This window comes from Martes martes, assembly GCF_963455335.1.
Source record: "Martes martes genome assembly, chromosome: 4".
NCBI classification, from domain to species: domain Eukaryota; kingdom Metazoa; phylum Chordata; class Mammalia; order Carnivora; family Mustelidae; genus Martes; species Martes martes.
The window spans coordinates 160,392,853-160,411,756 of NC_137891.1; the positions used below are offsets into that span (position 1 = coordinate 160,392,853).

General features: G+C 40.8%; 1 protein-coding gene across 5 annotated transcripts in view; it reads right to left on the reverse strand.

The window, feature by feature from the left end:
- The window catches only part of NFYC (nuclear transcription factor Y subunit gamma), a 67,494-nt gene extending 50,917 nt beyond the window's left edge, over positions 1-16,577 (reverse strand). Inside the window, exon 1 of one of the 5 annotated variants that reach the window (XM_080800826.1) lies at positions 16,387-16,577. The gene's annotated coding sequence lies outside the window, so the exon portion shown is untranslated. Of the gene's footprint in view, positions 1-375; positions 671-16,386 lie in introns of those variants that run through there. The other 4 variants (XM_080800827.1, XM_080800828.1, XM_080800825.1 and 1 more) reach the window with 4 other exon arrangements.
- Between the last annotated feature and the right edge of the window lie 2,327 nt (positions 16,578-18,904).

The window sequence follows — 18,904 nt, forward strand, 5'->3', positions numbered from 1 at the left end:
AGTGCATGGAAACAGAGAAAGTCTTACAACAACTCAGCTTATTCTGTAGGAAAGCTTCAGTGCACTTGAACAAAGGAAAATTATTTGGAAAACAGTTAAGTTTACCCAATGCAAAGAGAAAGTGCTTTGCTTCTGTGTGCCCCTGAAAAATGATTAGCCTTTCTTCATGTACCTGATCTTGTCAATACTCAACTAGGAAAAGAAATCCTAGGTGAAGGGCATGCAAAATCTAAACAGAGCCAAGGTATTCTAGGTGCACCCAAAGGTATGCATGGAATGTAAAGTGGCCATTTTCTGAAACAGTGCAACTTGTCTACACTCTCTGAAGCTAAACAGTTTCTACCATTTTAACACAAAACAAAGAATTAAACTTACCGAGAACTGCATTAATTTTACATGTAGTTATTTATATCTCCTCGGACAGGGAGAATTTAAGTCACTCCTAGCCCTCCCCCCCAAAAGGACGGAGGAAACAAAAGGCAGCAGGAGATGCAGAAACCTGAGTCTGGAATGTCCACTCCAGTGAAAACCCGAACAGCTGTCCCCCCACCCCCCAGCAAACTATTCGCCATTTTTCTTTGTCTTTCAGCTGACCCCTGCCTCAGTGAAAAACTCCGAGGCTCCAATGAAGCCCTGCAGCCTCCTTCCACTTTAACAGTCAAAGGCATTCAATCTAGCATGCTATTTGACACCAAACCTTGCCTCCAGAGTGGTCCCATTGGCTGAGCTGCTTTATCAGCTAAGAACACAAAGCCATGATTGGCTGTTCACGTCATCAGTTACCTCCTTTGTACACTTCCTGTTTTAAAGTTACCTTGAGAAGCAGAACAGGGGTCAGATTCAGACTTCAAACTACGGGGAACTTAAGGCTTGGAAATGCCTGGCAAATGCACACAGCAGATGCACTAGGGCCTCTTGTGTTTCCAACAAGAAGAAAATGCAAATTTACAATGTTCTTAAAATCACACGAAAGGGCTGTTACAGTTCCCACCCAAAGGATTTCTTATTGGCTGTCAGAGTTCCATTTAAAAAATTTAAGGTAATTTAACTGCTTCTGATTGGCCATCAAAGATGTCTGTAAGATATTGCTACAGTATCCTATGGCAGTAAACCAGAGAAGCAATGTGCACAAGATCGGAAAGTTGTGACTTAACTATCTTCAGTTTTCTCTTGAGCATTAACAGAAGAAGAAAAAGAAAACGGAGTGGGCTCATCCAACAGCTCCAAAGAAAATGTGACCTCAGTAACAAAGAGTGATATCAGTGGCTATACAACAGTTTGTAGGATTTCTAAAAAGGCATCTGTCATTATGTCCCTGGTAATTTTAAAAGCACATATTAGTACTAGGATAAATCACCTTATTTTGAAACACAAACTAATCTAAATAGGAAAATTCTGGAGTAATATAAGAAGGCAGTGGCAGAGACGGTGGCATTTCCAAAACGTCTACCCGGAACCAGAGAGAGAAATACAATGATAAAGGGGGGATGGGAGGGAGGGGACTGGCAGAGAGAAAACACCAGTGACTATTGTTTAAAGTTCACTACAGTTTGATGGATTAACTTATTTAGGATGGTCATAAAAAATGTTGATTAGCTTTGAATATTACAGTTTTGATATCACAGATAATAAACTCTTCTACCACGTTTTCAAGAATAAGTAGCAGGGATGATCTCAGGAGAGAGAGTGTAAGTACTACAGTTACTGAAGACATTCTGGGATACTGAAGTTTACCGCAGTTGTAAAGATTTAAGGATTTGGGCCCAACTGTTGAAAAGGAGCTTCCTAATATGGTGAAAATGAATTAACATGTCTTTTTTCTTTTCTTTTTACAAAATATTCAATAGAAACACTGCATTATTACCAAAGGTCTTTAACAATCTCCTTAGATCTGCTTCCTCCCTGGAAAGCTAAGTATCCCAGGACTGAACAACACAACTGTTTTGCCAGGTAAAGGAGACCTTCTCTAGAAATACCTTGGCTGACATTACATGTGAGGTCATCATGGGCATATGCAGAGATCTGGCAGCGCCCTGAAACAGAAGCAAGGTGGTCCTTCCAATCACTTTGCCATATTTTCTCTAAACACATTCCACTCATTTCTCACATTGGAATGAATTAATTTCTAAACACCACCAATTAGTGCCAGGTTCTATGTTAGGTACGTTACAGACTTTCCACCTCTAATCCTCACTATCCCCTTTAAATGTGAGAAAGAGTGAAAGAGAAGTTTGACAACTGGCCCCTAACCATACATTGAGGAGGCAAACTCAGGTCGCACCTAGGGTGCTATTCTTTCTATTGTACCACAATACTGACACGGAGACATAAGGCACCTCAGGGCACAGCCAAGGAAATTCTTAGGCTAAATTCTTAGTCACATATATGTAGATGTGGCATAAACTATTACATCCAACTTCATTAATTTAAAAATCAGAAATCTGACTGACGTTGAGCTTGATCTCTTGATTAGAGACCTAGCTATGAATGTGACAAAACAGCACCCTCTCCTTAAGGACCCAAAGCTACTAGAAGGGACTGTCTACAGCATACCCTGCAACCCTGCAGAAAGCAACTCCTGAGCCATAAAGGGCAGTGTGGGAGGACTACCAGCTGCTACAAAAAATCTTCCCCATGCCTTTTACCACCAGTCCAGGCTGAAATTTGGTTCTTGTCCCAAATGCCCAGCCCTACTCTGTGTCTGATGTACTGAATTACACCAAACATGTCCCTTAATACTCTGTGAAGGTCTCTGGCATAGTTTTATTAGTTCCTGGAAAGTTTGCAAGAAAAACACTTCAACCCCTATATCTTTTTCTTTTTTAAAGATTTATTTATTTGAGAGAGAGAGAGAGCGCATAGGGAAGGGTAAGAGGGAGAGAGAAACTTAAGCAGACTCTGCACTGACTGCGGAGACCTAATTGGGACTTTATCTCACAACGCTGAGGTCACAACCTAAGCTGAAACTAAAAATCAGACACTTAACCAATGTGCCACCCAGGCACCCCTCAACCCCTATTTCTCATCAACAGCCACCTTACTATAATTCAAGCTAGTGGGAAGAGAACTGAAATTATCCTAAAATTTCCATCTGGCAACCTGACCCATTCAACTTACTGCTGCTTTTTCCTCTCTAGCCTATTGTGACTGTGGAATAAGAGCCTTATGGGATCTCTGGGATTCCAACTCACATTCTTCCCTGGTCCTGGATCTCAGTAGCTCTCCAAACCAGACAACTGCATCGTCTTGCCCTAAAAAACACCCAGATCACTGTGAGGCAAAACGAAGGCCTCTGATTAAGTGGTTCAAGCTTAAATGCTCTCAAAGTAGTTATGGTGGGACCTGATGCTTTTGGTCAGAAAATTCTATGACCCTGGCCAAGTTACTTAACCATCTCTGAGCTCACTTCTTCATGTATAAAACAGAAAAAATAACACCAACCCATGGGGATGTTGAGGCTTAAATGACAGGGTAAAGTATTCAGCATTAATACCTAGCAAGGGGTAGGTACTCAATTAATAAATATATACTTGACTATAGCACTTATCACACATTATAATTATTTTCAACCATGTCTCTATTACCAGAGGAGGGCTTCCTGAAGATGTCAGTGTTTTATTTATATCCACATATAGCACCATTGCTCAGTACAGAGGTATACATCAAATGCAACCTTAGCCATGGTGTCAACAAAATAACAAGGAGCAGTGGGGACTGAGGGAAACTGGAGAGTGCATGTCCCACCTAAAGGGGCAGCCACTGTTCAGCTCCAATTGAGAAAGGCCATGGAGGAAGATTAGTCCACTGCAGCAAGAGTTTCAGAATCAATAAAAGAAGCAAAAGCTAGATCCCGAACACAAAAAGTTGATGCCAAAACAGCTCTTGATCGGCATCCTGAGGAATGACTGAAGGACCAGAGTTATGGTAGAAGTTGGCTGTAACCACCATGACAATTCTTGCCAAGGACAGAGCCTTACTCAGTCCCCCAGATAACCTAATCTTGCAGGTTATACTGTATCACATCAGAAGCACAACTAGCAGCAAAGATACTGGACTCTTCAGTGCCCTGAACAAACACTTCACTGATGGTACCCCTAACTGATTCCTTTGGACTCAGAGAAGTAAGTGAACCTGGAAGCCCCAAGAAATATCAGAGAACCTCTAAAGAAAAATGAACTTTTCACCTGTTGTGATATGAAGACAAAGCCATTTTCATTTGAATATTAAATACATTGTGTGACTTCTTATATACTAAGCTGATGAGAGATGTATATAGCAGTTTTGTACTGACGTGATAGGCTAAGGGAATGGGGTATTTTTTTTTTTTTAAGAATACCTTTAATGCAACTACTCAGAATCAAACACTGTATTTTGCTTATATAAATGAGAAATAAGGGTGTTAATCTCCCAATATTAGATAATACTATACAAACTGTTTTGTAATCTTTTTCACTTAAAAAATGTCAACCTTCCATATCAAATATATATCATTTATAGTTGGGTTATATTCCATTAAATGGATGTACCATAATTTTCGATGAGTTTTATATTAATAACTTCAGTGTTTTCAGTTTATTTTTTTTCTTCTTGAATTTTTTTAATATAGCTGATACAATGTTACGACAGTTTCAGGTTTATAACACAGTGATTCACCTTCTCTATGTTATGTTATGCTCACAAGTGTAGCTGCCATCTGTCACCATACAACACTATTAAAGTGTCATTGACTATACTCCCGATGCTGTGCCTTTCATTCCTGTGGTTTATTCATTCCATAACTGGAAGCCTGTATCTCCCCCCTCCATTTCAGCCATTCCATGCCTTCCCTGGCAACCATCAGTATGTTCTCTGTATTTATATTCTGATTATGCTTTTCTGTTGTTCATTTGTTTTGTTTTTTAGATTCCACACATGAGTAAAATCATACAGTATCTGTCTTTCTCAGTCTGACTTACTTCATTTAGCATAATATCCTCTAGGTCCATCCATGTTGTCACAAATGGCATAATCTCATTCTTTCATATGACTATGTAATATTCCACTGTCTGTGTATGTGTGTGTGTGTGTGTGTGTGTGTGTGTGTGTGTGTACCACATCTTCCTAACCACTCGTCTATTGATGGACATTAGGTTGCTTTCACATCTTGGCTACTGTAAATAATGCCAAGGCTTCAATGAACAGAGCGCTACACATATCTTTTTGAATTAGTGTTTTCATTTTCTTTGGGTAGATATCCAATAATGGAATTACTGGATCGTATGATATTTCTGTTTTTAATTTTTTGAGCAATCTCCATACTGTTTTCCACAGTGGCTGTACCAATTTATATTCCCACCAACAGCAAAAAAAGGTTCCTTTTTCTCCACATCCTTGGCAACACTTATTTCCTGTCTTTTTAATTTTAGCCTTTCTGACAGGTGTAAGGTGATGTATCACTGTGGTTCTGATTTGCATTTTCCTGACGATTACTGATATTGAGCACCTTTTCATGTGTCTGTTGGCCATCTGTATGTCTTCTTTGGAAAAATGTATTTTCAGGTCTTTTCGGGTCCTCTGCCTATTTTTTCACTGGATTTTTTGGTGGGGCTGCTGAAATGTTTAAGGTCTTCATATATTTCAGATATTAATCCTTCATTCAGTGTCTTCAATTTTAAAATACTGTAAATAGGGGCGCCTGGGTTGCTCAGTGGATTAAAGCCTCTGCCTTTGGCTCAGGTCATGATCTCAGGATCCTGGGATTGAGCCCCGCATTGGGCTCTCTGCTCAGCAAGGAGCCTGCTTCCCCCATGCCTGCCTCTCTGCCTACTTGTGATCTCTGTCTACCAAATAAATAAATCTTTTAATAAATAAAATACTGTAAATAGTATCACAGAGAACATCCATTATGCCCATTCCTTGTACCCTCATTATCCCTTCCAGAACCACTGCAATGGCTTCATAAATATCATTTTTGTCTGGTTTAAAAAAAAAACAGGGTCAGTGGGGAGGGATAGGGTAGTTAGGTTATGGACACTGAGGAAGGTATGTACTATGGTAAGTGCTGTGATTTGTGTAAGACTGATGATTCACAGACCTGTACCCCTAAGCAAATAATAGATTATAGGTTAATAAAAAAACAAAACAAAAAACAAGATCAAGAACAAAACAAAACAAAAAAAACCACGAAAGCCAGATTTTTCTAATGTTAAATCTTTCCATTTTCAATTTTGGTTTGAAATTTTTTTAAATTATAAGCAGAAAATTAAGGACTGCCAGATTGTTGCTTCTGACCCAAATCTTTCACCTCTCTTGGTCGTGAACAACTATAAGTTATTTCCCAAACCAAATCCACCTTCAAAGTTTAAAACTTTGTGTCAACAAATTTTCAAAAGAATCTGACAGAAGTTCTAAAGATAATCTCCAAAGAAGTCCCAGAAACATTTTGTTTGTTTTGTTTTGAGCAATGACAGTATCATTAGAAAAAGGAACACAGTGTTTGCTGGTACCCAGTAAATGGCTGCTCAATAAGTTAATGAAGTAAACCAATAAATGAGATGGTAAGTGGATCATAAATTATGAATTATTTGTTTTTAAAAAATAAATTGTATTCTCCAAAGCATAAATTAAAACCAATGGATGGAAAGCTATTCCAGAAAACTATTCTCTTCTCTCAGAGCTGTCCAAAGATGGCACAAGCTGCCTCAGAAGCTATGGATTGGGTTGTTGGCACAGGCTGTTTGAACACTTGACAGGAATATGTAAAGACAAGATGAAAAAGAGCAGCCATGTGGAGAAGCAGAGGGAAAAAAGCCCAGTCTCTGCAGCTAGACAGATTTAGATTCTAATTCTAATCCCTCATCACCTCATTTTAGCTGAGTAACCTCAAACTAGTTACTTAACCCCACTGAGGCCAATCTCCTAAACTATAAACCATCTTGCAAGGCTGTAAGATCAGGGATATTTTCATTCACTCAGTAAATACTTACGTGTAAGTATTGTGCTAAGATCTGGGGATCCTAAACAATACATAGGCCTGTCCTCGAGGATACTAAAGTCTATTATAACAGAGAAGAATATTAAAATAGGCTATCACAGTGCTGTGTGTTAAAGAGTTCCCACAGGCATAGTATAAGACCTAAGCAGAACCCCTAACCCAGGGCCTAACTAAATTTCAGGCTGGTCAAAGACGGCTTCTTGGGAGATTTAAAATTGTAAGAAGAATAGGAACCTACTGAGACAGACAAGCAAACTACATGTGCAAAGTCCTGGAGCTGACAGAAAGCATTACATTCCTGGAATGGCTATAGTTTGATACGGCAGCAGCCCAGAGACAAGAGGCTAGAAGTTAACCTAGAAAAGTGAACAGGGCTGGACTAGACTAAGATACTAGAACTTTATTCTGAGGACAACAGCGAGCCACTGAAGAGCTTTATGCATGGGACTGGCACAATCAGAATTACCCTTTTAAAAGATCATTTCAGGTACAGTATGGAGAAACAGACAGGGTGGGAGCATGACAACTCCACACAGACAGCAGGGGAAACAAAGACCCTGTGTCATCTAGTTACTGGAAAATGTGGTAGTGCAGATGTTGAATAGATAAATGGGAAATATTAAGAAGATAAAAAATCATTAAGACCAGTGGTTAACAATCCCTGTAGAATAACAACACTGTGACTGATAAACGGCAAGTGCTCTAAAAAAATGGTAGCTGCTAGTATCATTGTTGATATTGGCAACTGGGTTAGATGACCTTTTGAAATCACTTTCATCCCAAAGAGTCTATGTGACTTTGGAGACATATGTTGTACATTCCCAGACAAATCCTTTCCCATTATTGGCCAAGCTGTCTTATACAAAAAGATTTGTTTTTTACTCATAAACTCTCTACACCAGAACTGTTCAACTGGGCCCCACTATGTACTAGTCATAATATGAAATGCTTATTAGATGTTCTCACAAACAGGGTTTCGTGGCCAAGTAAGTTCAAGAAACACCACATTATGCATCCTCTCTCTTGAAGGGTCATAAAGCACATCAACAAGCAGGCTCTGAATACTAATTCTGCAGTATAGAAATACATTTCATTTTATCGTCAAGGATCCTTTTTCCAACTCCAGAGAACATTTATTACATTGTATAAGAACTCATGTTCAGGGGCGCCTGGGTGGCTCAGTGGGTTAAGCCTCTGCCTTCCGCTCAGGTCATGATCTCAGGGTCCTAGGATCAAGCCCGTATCGGGCTCTCTGCTCAGCAGGGAGCCTGCTTCCCTTCCTCTCTCTCTGCCTGCTGCTCTGCCTACTTGTAATCTCTGTCAAAAAAAATAAATAAAATCTTAAAAAAAAAAAAAAGAACTCATGTTCAATGAAACAGCTTAGGAAATGCTGTTCTAAAGTGCCTTACAGATTTTAGTGGAATGAAAAGATTATAGGCAACTCTATTCTGACCACCTTCCAAAATGGCTGGAGTTTTACACACAGTATGGCATTTCCCTTTTAATTTAGTCCTACTGAAAATGACATTAAATATCACCATAAATAGCAATCCTCTGGCTCCCAAATTATCGCCAACCAAGTGTGCTTTGCTTTTTTAAAAGGCCACAACTTTGTCTGATGATAATGAGCAAATTCTAAGCTACTTACCCTTCGGGGTACAGTAATAATTTTTAAGACAGTTAAAAATGACAAAGATGTTCAACTGCTCAGATTGCATGTAGTTCATTTTCCTCTTTTCTATGAACGATCATGCCACTAGTGAGGAGTATAGTTTCTTAACACTGGGCGAAGAATCTTACTTCATACAGATCCCTAGACAATGTGCAGCTTCTGAGGGCAGGGGTAACAATAACAGAAATTGTGAAAACCTTCAGTACAGTAGTCTCCCCTTATCTAGAGGTGATACAGTCCATGACCCCCCACCCACCCACCCAGTGGATGCCTGAAACTGCGGGTAGTACAGAACCCTATATACATTATGTTTCTTCCTACACTACATATCCGTGATGGAAGTTTAATTTATAAATTAAGCACAGTAAAGAGATCAATAACTAGTAATAAAATAGAAAAATTAAAATCATATACTGTTATGTGAATGTGGTCTCTCTCAAAATCTCTTACTGTTCTGCACTCACCCTTCTTGTGATGATGTGAGATGATAAAAGGCCGGTGTGATCAGATGAAGTGAGGGGAATGACCGGCATTTTGATGTGGCGTTAGGCTACTACCAATCTTCTGACAATAATCAGAAGGATTATCTGCTTCTGGACCACGGATGACCGCAGTAACTGAAACCATGGAAAGTGAAACTGCGGAGAAAGGGTGGGACTGCTGTAACTCTAATAGATTTAAGCCAATGACATCACACAAACTATTCTATACTCCAATATCATTTCCTATGAGTCACTGAAGCATTTATTGAAAGATTGCTCAAGATAACTATTTATAGCTCATTCCCATGAATTTAAGATTAATTCTTTTTTTTTTTTTTAAGATTTTATTTATTTGACAGAGAGAGACACAGAGAGGGAACACAAGCAGGGGGAGTGAGAGAGGGAGAAGCAGGCTTCCCGCTGAGCAGGGAGCCCGATGTGGGGCTCGAACCCAGGACCCTGGGATCATGACCCAAGCCGAAGGCAGACGCTTAACGACTGAGACAAGATTAATTCTTGAATCTGACCTAGCAATATACTGTTGATTTTAAATGGAGAGTATTCATCTAAATAAGACACTTTATATATCTTGGACATGAAGATTTGAACCTGAGTTAAACCTATTCTAATGGAAACATTCAAATACAAAGGTTAGCCTAGTCCCTCTCTCTGAACTGCACCTGAAGTTTATCCATTAGAAAGGTCTCATTATATAAATGTACACTGAATTTAGAAGTAATCTGTCTGCAGACAAGTAAGACTTTTTTTTTTTTTTTAAGATTTTCTTTTAAAGCAATCTCCACACTCAGTGTGGGGCTCAAACCCACAACCCTGAGATCAAGAGTCACACACTTCACCGACTAAGCCAGTTTGGCACTCCCAAACAAATAAGGACTTGAACCAAAATAGAAAATACAACTTCCATGCCGAAAATGAGCACAGATGTTGCCTCACTGTTATCAGGTACATCACTGCTAAAACATGGAGAAGTGTGGGAAGGGTGCAGCAAATTTTGCAACCTGGCAAAAATTTCTGCAGGCAAAGAAATTTTTTTCCTGAACCATCCCACAACGTTGTCTTCTGCTTACTTCAAAGAAAATGTTACCCAGGTGACTAGAAACCAAACTGACAGTCTTACTTCAACTGACAATTTCTACAATTAGAAAATTTTTTAAATGACTATAATGCAAATCTCTTTCTGGATTGAAGGATAAAACTGGTTGTTCTGATTCCAATAAATTATTGCTATTTGGCAAATACAGAAAAGTTCTCATCTCATCAAAATCACTACCACTCAGCACCTGAGGATTAACAGAGCAATCAGGAGACAACCTAACCCTGAAATAAATGATCCTACTACTTCATACATTCATAAACATAGACTAGTAATAATATAGATCCTCTGTAAATCAGCTCCTAAGCCACAACAACATAACTAAATTAGGTTATTTCTTTCATGCCCAGTGGTTGCTCCCTCATGCAGAAATCTTATCATACATAAAAGAGTAGGTAATTACAAAAGGCTCCTCATTAGGGCAGCTCTAAGAGGCTGAAAGGACAGATTTTATGCTGTTTTAAAAAGAAGATGATGTGTCCTCTCACTTACTAAGGTCTGCTTGGTGACAGGCACCTACCATATGCTACTGTATTCATTTTTCATAACTACTCTGTAAGATAGGTGTCACTACCACTACTCTACACAGGAAGAAACTAAGGCTCAAACCGGTTAAGAAACTGACCCCCAGCTCAAACAGAGGGTAACCGCATTGCAGAAGAATTCTTTCCCAGGTCTGACTCCAGCGTCAGCAACTACACTACCCCCTCCCATCAGCACTTTTTGGCCAAAGTATTTTAAATCCATTTCCTCCAACAATTAATCTACTTAAATTATGTTAGGTGCTTTCGGTCTCTGGGAAAATACTAAAATGACCTTGTAGTCTTCCTAACTAGTCACAGCACATGCATGAAAAACTGAATAAACAAAATGAAAAGAGAGCCTGGAATACATCAGATAACTCACAGTCTGCTTTGAGCACAAGAAACTGAATGGAAAAGAACAACTTGCTGGCTAAGGAATGTTCCTCCTAGGTTGTATGCCTGAGGCTGGAAAGAACCTCAAGAAGGTCATCTGTGACCTTAATAACGTCCTCTGCCATTCTCCCTCCTATGAATGAGGCAAACTTGTCAAAACAAAGGTGCCTTAGAATCATCACCATCATCAAGTCAATGTTTCCATAGAAGAGCCAATGCTGCCCAGTGGAATGAGCACAGAACTAGGAAACCCGGGTTTCCCAGGTAATCCTGGGTAATCTGGGTTAGACTTGACTCTCCCCTTGCAGAGCCAAGTGACCTTGTCAAGGTCATCACACTCTTTAGGGCCTCTGTACAAAGCACTTGCCTAAAAGAAATCAAAAAAGCCACTTTCTGATCCAAGATGCAAGTATTTTTCTTTTCTCCTATTTTTTTTTTTTTTTGAAAAGAGAGAGACATAGAGGGAGAGGAACACAAGCAGAGGGGGTGGGAGAGGGAGAATATGCTTCCCATGGAGCAGGGAGCCCTTTGCAGGGCTCAATCCCAGGACCCTGGGATCATGACCTGAGCCGAAGGCAGACGCTTAACTACTGAGCCACCCAGGCACCCCTCTCCTAATGTTTTATGGTGTCTAGAGAACACAGTGTTTGGGGCACCTGGGTGACTCAGTCAATTAAGTATCCAACTCTTGATTTAAGCTCAGGCCATGACCTCAGGGTGGTCAGATTGAGCCCCATATTGGGCTCCACGCTGAGCATGGGGCGCCTATCTAAGATTCATCTCTCTGAGTGTCTGACTCTAGATGTTGGCTCAGATCGTGGTCTCAGGGTGATGGGACTGAGCCTCATGTCATCTCCACACTCAGCCTAGAGTCTGCTTGAGAGTCTCACTCTCCTTTTCCCTCTGCCCCATCACCCCTGCTTTCATGCTCTCTCTCTAAATAAATAAAATCTTAAAAAAAAAATTCTCTCCCTCTCCCCTCCCCCTTCATGCATTTGTACTCTCTCTCAAAAAAGAAGAACAAACGAACGAAAGAACGAACAAACCCAGAGTGCCTGGGTGGCTCAGTGGGTTAAAGCCTCTGCTTTCCGCTCAGGTCATGATCCCAGGGTCCTGGGTTCAAGCTCTGCATTGGGCTCTCTGCTCCATGGGGAGCCTGCTTCCCTTCCCCCTCTTCTCTCTCTGCCTGCCTCTCTGCCTACTTGTGATCTCTGTCAAATAAATAAATAAAATCTATTAAAAATTTTTTTAAAAAAACAAAAAACAAAAAACGAACGAACCCAGTATTTAAGATTATGGATTCCACAAATTTTCTAAGAATTCAGACTGTAATGGAGTTATAGACTGATGCTTGAATCTGGGCTCTGTCACCTTATGTGACCTTGAGCAAATTACTTAACTTCTCAATTTCTTCACACCTAAAAATGCAGGTGGTAATAGGATCTACCACATAGCACGTGTGAATTATACGCATAATACATTTATACCCTAGCTGGTACAATGTAATCACTCAATAAAAAGTAGCAACTATAATATCATTCCTGAGTTTGATTCATAGATTTTTAGTAGTTCATTACCTCTGAACTAAGAGATGTGAATTTCAAAATTGCCTCAAAAAGACAACTAGCACCAGCTCCTCAATTCACTTTACCTCTACTTTTCTGTAAGTGGGGTAAGAAACCCCGCATCTTTTCTAGTACAATGAATCAATTTTGACCAAATGGAAAATATATACATGTAAATGAGATAACAGAATTGTTATAAGGATTTAGATAACAAAACATGGACACAGTCTATTAAGTATTAAACATTAGTATGAGTCTACTTAGAAGGCAAAGTTGATGTTCTCAAGTTACGATGTTAAACATAAACTCAGACCTACTCAGACCTCCTAGGAGTTCGAGATTTCTAGGGTGGTTAATTCCTGGTGATAAAAGGCCCAGAACTGGCCATGGATGTAAGGAGCTAATGGGAATGAAGATGATCTCAGTGGTGTTGAAGAACAGATAGTTAAGAAATGTTTGCTGAATAAAAAACGATTATGTGCATGCTTGTTTTTGCAAACTTGTCTAGATTTACTAAAAAAGAAACTAAGTTATGGATGTCATAATATTCTTCATATTCGGCTAACTTAATAATTGAGTGAAACAAAGTTAGATGACCCATGTACAAAATGCATGGCAAGCCCTATTTCCCCTTGTTCTTTTCACTCTTATCTTCCACACTGCAATGTAATTGCAAATAAAAAGGAGGAGACCCTCACCTAATTGTATCAAATCACAAAGCAACTCAGACTTCCAGTTCACTAGTCTCCTCTTGCAACCTAAGTTATTTAAAGATTTCCATGCAAATGCTAGAACTGCAAATAATTTTTTGCATCCAGTTTTAATTTTACATGTAATTTAGGATAAGCATCTACTAGATTAACTATCCCACGTTTTGAAGAAGGCACCAGGCTTCCAGACAGGTCCCAGTGTTTGGAGACAAACATCTTAAAGAAGTAGTGATATCTGAAAAAGCTCCCAAATGAGTTCTTTATACACTTGGTAGTTCCTCACTCCTTGGCATTAATCATTTCCATATACAGAGAGACTATGTCATCAGTTTTCTTAAGTTTGATTTTAAAGAATGAGATTCTTAAACTTTCTGTACGTGTTTTTCCCTATTATCTACCTGGCTTCAGAAAAAAACCAACAGTTTACTTCGTAAATCTTTCTCTATACAATAGAAATCAACAGATATGATTTAAATACCTAGCTGAAGAACCTGTATTTTATACAGTTCCTATTCTGTGGTCTGAAATCTTTAAAACAGTACAACAAATTCTTGCTAATTATATTTTCCCCACTCAATACACTCCTAACACCCAGCAACCAAAGAAAGATGACCCATTTCGAAATATTAACACTATCTGGAAGCTTGACTAGTCATGTTTATACCGATAGCATGACATAGCAGTTAAAACTTCAGGCTTTGGCATCAGACAACTTTGATTCGAACCCCAGTTCAACACTGGACAAGCTACATAACCTCTGTGATCCTCAATTTTCTCATCTCCAACATGGGAATGACAAAGCCTACCTAACAGGAATGGGGTGGTAAGTGTACCCCAAAATGTCAACTCCCTTTCTCTACTACTTTCCCTTTCTCTCTTGAAAATTTTGTTGCATTCACATAAAACGGACCAAATTTGAAAACCAGAGAAGTTTGTTTTGTTTTGTTTTAAGATTTTTATTTTTTACTTGACAGGCAAAGATCACAAGTAGGCAGAGAGGCAGGTAGAGAGAGAGGGGGAAGCAGGCTCCTGGCCAAGCAGAGAGCCCGATGTGGGGCTCCATCCCAGGATCCTGGGATCATGACCTGAGCTAAAGGCAGAGGCTTTAACCCACTGAGCCCCCCAGAGAAGTTTCTTGAAATTGGTATGAATACAGATGTATAACACCTATCTAAAGCTAGAAAGGAGCACCTAACATATACAAGGAAACACAAATTAGGAAGCAAGGAGGTTTAACACAAATATGCTTCCATGAATCCCAAACCTTGGGAAGAGCAAATGTAGAACAATTCATTACAATAAAATGGAAAGTGATAAAATACCCCCAAGCTGACTCTAACAACTCTTGACTAAAGTTTTGAAATACAAACCAGAAAGTGCTGATAAGTTCTGTAACTCATGACAAAATGCAAGAAACTATGCACTAGTTTATTCTCCTTCCAAGCTGCTTATTTAAAAAAAAAAAAAAAAATTAAGTGCACATGAGGGTGGGTCTACTTTTTAGGCATATATAAAAGAAAACAAGTAAGCCAGGTCCAGGATTTCTGTTAAGCTCTGTCTTTGACTAAAGAGGAACCTAACAGTATCTATTCAACAAATAAATGCCAAGTATCTAATATCTGCTAGAAAATGTAGCCTTTAGAAACTCAGCCCTCACATGTATCCTTCCTAATGCAGAAAAACTTCATATACAATATCTCAAAACTAGCTGCATAGTCCTGTGACCCAATAATCTATAATTGCTCCCTTACTATAATTCCCAAGTCTGAAAGTGTTCTCCATTTCAGATGGGGAAATGTTTCACACTTCCTCATTCCTACAGATCTGTCACTACTTAATGCTGTGCCTTTTAAGCTTGGTACTCAGTTTTTAACACCCGGCACACTGGTCCAATAAGGGTCCCTCTCCCAGGCTGGTTCTGTTTTCTCCTCATATCACATATCAGACCTGGTAACTGATACCTCGGTTTCAATGCTGGCATTCTCCAGCAAAATCCCGATCTGATCCCATAGCTTAGATATAGGTCCCTAATGTCCTGACGCCCCTTCCTCCTATACCATGCCCCTCAGACCTGGCATCCGTGGACATCGAGGTCACTGACAAACTGTATTAAACTCCAGTCTACCTTAACTATAGAAAACAAACTGACGATTATTAGAGAGGAGGCAGGTCAGGGGATGGCTGAAATACGTGATGGGGATTAAGGAATACAGTCACTACATTATACACCTGAAACTAAAGTAACACCATATGTATGTTAACTATGCCGGATAAAAGGCAACAAAACAAAACGGCCCTCCAAGTCTAGCTCTCTTGGCTCTCGAAGCCCCTCTCAGCCCCTAACTCAGGTTTCAGGGTTTCCAAGCCTGGCACCCTTGGAGCTTATACGCCCTTATACTAGGCCACGAGGGTACCTCTGGATTGGGAGTGCCACCCACTCCGGGCCGTGCGCAGGCTATCCTCGAAGTACCTGCCAGACCATAGACCCGTCTTCCTCCTTAAGGTCTCTAAGCTCGCCCCCAACCTCCACCCTATGCCTGCACCGAAGGGGGTCACCACCCTGCTTGCCCAAGCCCGAGACGCGCGCATCCCTGCAGCCTCGGATTCCTTCATCACCCCCAAGGCCGGAGCCAGCGCGACCAATAAGGTGCCAGGTCCGCGGCCTCCCCGCCACCGACCAATCACGAGCGAGCCCCCCCGCAGTCGCCTTCCGCCAATGGGAGAAAGCCCGCGGGCCGGGCCGACGAGGCGCACGGACCCCAGGAGCGCGACGGCGGCGACAGCGGCGGGCCCGGCGAGACCACAACATGGCGGCGGGCAGGCCGGACCGAACTACAGCAGCGGCCGCGAGAGGGAAGTGAGGTCTCCGCCGAAGGCGGGAAGCGCTGCCCCTCCCCCCGCCGCTGCCGCTCGCTTCTCACCCTCCCTCCCACAGACGCTCCCGCACACTCACACGCGTCTGCTCAGGAGTCCAGGGAAGAGCAGGAGCCGCCCCCACGCTCCTGCGGAGTCAGGCAGTGCAGAGGCCTGGGCACGGCGGAGGGGAGGGGGAAGCGTGCGTCACGGAGAACGGAGCGCGCGCGAAGCGGGGGCACAAACAAGATGGCGGCCACGCCGTTTGCACCGTCTCCCCCCTTCCCCTCCCCCTCCTTGGCGCCTTGACTCCCTGTATCTTGTAATGCGCAGAAGCTGAGTTGGTTGAAGTCTCGCGAGAATTAGGAAGGGCGACGACCTGGGGAGATGGAATGAGATCAGAGAGCCTTCTGACCCCACCCCTTTCTAGGGGATCCGGAGGCGTTGCCTGGTGACCTCCACCGGGCGTTCTACGCTTGTGGGCCTTTGATGTGGTACGCACACTTGAATGTTAAATACGTCTTTTGGGTTTTGGATTTGGGGTTTGTTTGTTTTTTTAATTTGGGACGAAAGAGAGCAGTCGGACGAAGGACGACATGGGGATCCCAGATTATGGGTGCCGCTAAAGAAAATATCTACCAGTACCATAAAAGGGGATTTAACACCAAAACTGTAAAATGATAAACTCCAAGGTAAAGAACAGCACCTCCTATGAATTAGTAGCGTGTAATCTTACGTCGACATAGACACTGCTTTTCTCCTTTGAATGCAGTTTAAAACTTCCGTCAAGACAATTGAAAACCCCATGAGTATTACCTTATCTCTTTAATCTCTACAACCAGTAGTATTTCTGTTTTGCAGATAAAGCTGATGCTCAAAAGGATTAAATAACTTGGTCAAACTTCCATAAGTGTCAAAACTCAATATGAGTAGTTCCAAAACCTGTGGATGAATTATCTACTTTGAGCCAATAGGTTAGGTGTAAGCACTGAGAGAAATGAAACTGCTCTTGCTGCTGGTTACTTTTAATTTTTTAAATGACCTTGGAGACTTTTTGAGACTTGGGTTGCAGGAGTCTTCAACAATATAATAAACACTATTATCATTTCTTTCCTTTGAGTGTATGACTGTGATGATAAAGGTGTTAAGAATACTGGAATAGCCCTCAACATGAATTCAGGAAAACTGTTTCCAAATCCAACCTGAATAAATCTCACTTCAGGCACTCAATAAATATTTGATGAATGAATGAACAAAACCTGACTAGCTATAAGACAACCTGACTTCGCTGAGTCTCGATTTCTTCATCTGTAAAATGATCTAATTCCTACCTCCTAGGAGTGTTGGGGAGATTGAATGAAATAGTGTAAAGGAGAGTGCTTTGGAAATTGCAGAAGTGTCAGGGAAGTTAGTGTTAATGATGACATTTTCATACATGAGAAATGGCATAAAAAAGTCAAAACAGACTCAAAATAAATAGTGTATTAAAATAGATGAGCTAGCTAATGGGGAAAAGCTAAGTGAGTCTCTAAAATAGTTAATTATTGCATATATTTTGTTACAAAAGATGTAAAAATGTGTAGGAATCAGCATGAATTAGTATTATTAGATTTTACTGTTACAGTTGTCAACGGCACATAGGGGCTGCAGTCAGTTTCCCTCTAAGAGCCTGGAAATCAGGTTGCCCTCAGAATTAAACTAATAAGAATTTACGAAGATAAAATCAGCCAAAGGTGATCACAAACATATTTAACAAGTAGTGGTCAAGCGTTTATCTAACACATTCGAGGTCCATAAAGTTGTGGGGATACCTTTCTGTGCTAGGTATTAACCCTTTAGTTGCTAATGTGTGAAGAGTAGGTCCCAAGGGCTCCGGGGGAGGGGAGTTGTCAGGAGACTTGGGATAGCAGGTGTTATCAGCTAGTATGAAACTATTTTCAGTATTTTAATAGTTAATATTATAATGTGCCAGCCATGCTAGTATACACAGACTGGATATTAGTCCTTATAGACTATTATCAATATTCTCTGCCCCTGCCTTTTAAAACCCTGCCTGTCTAGTCTGTCCCTAGGAGATTATAATTCTCACTCTAGTGTCATGAAGCTTGGCATTGTTTTAGTCAATGAAATGTGAGTAGAAATGGCATGAGCCACTTCTGAGCAGAAATGTATGGGCTGTCCATATTTTCCATGAGAGCAGCATGTCCCAAATAGAAACGCTTCTCCAGTGTTGGTCCCAGAATGAAGATATGCAGAGCCACAGCTGATAACATGTAATACAAGGTGAATCAGAAATGAACATTTTTTTATTGTAAGCCACTGAAATTGGTTGGCTGTTACTTCCCTATAACCTAGCTAGCCTAAGCTAATACAACCTTAAAATTAGCTCTCCATGGTGGTAAGCCTAGAGTTTATCTACAAGCATGATCAAAAAACAAACCAAACTCCGATCCAGGCATACAAGAGAAATCTCAAGAAAGCAGAGTGATCGTAATTTAATAAATGGATGCCTGATCAGTCTTATCAACCAGTCATTCTGTGTTTTATTCGGAGAGAGATTGTGAACCAAAGGGTTTAATCAGCCATGACAGCCCAAACAGGGCAGTCACAGAGACAAG